Here is a 307-nt window from a genome sequence, read left to right as displayed (position 1 = left end):
GAAAGACCTAGCAAAGGATGTACACAGCCCCTTTATGACTGTAACCAGAACATGCTTGAAGATAAGCTACAAATACTGTCAAAAATGACTCAGTTACAATGATAGAAATGATGCACAAGTGCAGATTTTTGGAAAGCAGCTGTATTAGAAAGATGACAATCTACCATGAAAATGAAAAAAAATTTGTTTCTTTCCCGGTGCTAGAAATATACTTGTTTTTGAAAACAGTGGAAGTAAAAACACTGTAATAAAAATTATAAGAGGGTCCTTGGCTGTTCTGAGAATAAACTTGAAGGATGGAGAGGGA

At 35.2% G+C, this 307-nt stretch overlaps 1 protein-coding gene across 1 annotated transcript in view; it reads left to right on the top strand.

Moving 5' to 3' along the window:
• The window catches only part of LOC102031458 (dystrophin), a gene marked incomplete at its 3' end in the record, with an annotated part of 438,907 nt that overhangs the window by 344,754 nt on the left and 93,846 nt on the right, over positions 1-307 (top strand). The gene's annotated exons all lie outside the window — the stretch shown is intronic.

This window comes from Geospiza fortis, unplaced genomic scaffold, assembly GCF_000277835.1.
Source record: "Geospiza fortis unplaced genomic scaffold, GeoFor_1.0 scaffold20, whole genome shotgun sequence".
NCBI lineage: Eukaryota > Metazoa > Chordata > Aves > Passeriformes > Thraupidae > Geospiza > Geospiza fortis.
The sequence above is the reverse complement of the archived record's forward strand: the minus strand, read 5'-3'. Positions and strand labels throughout refer to the sequence as shown.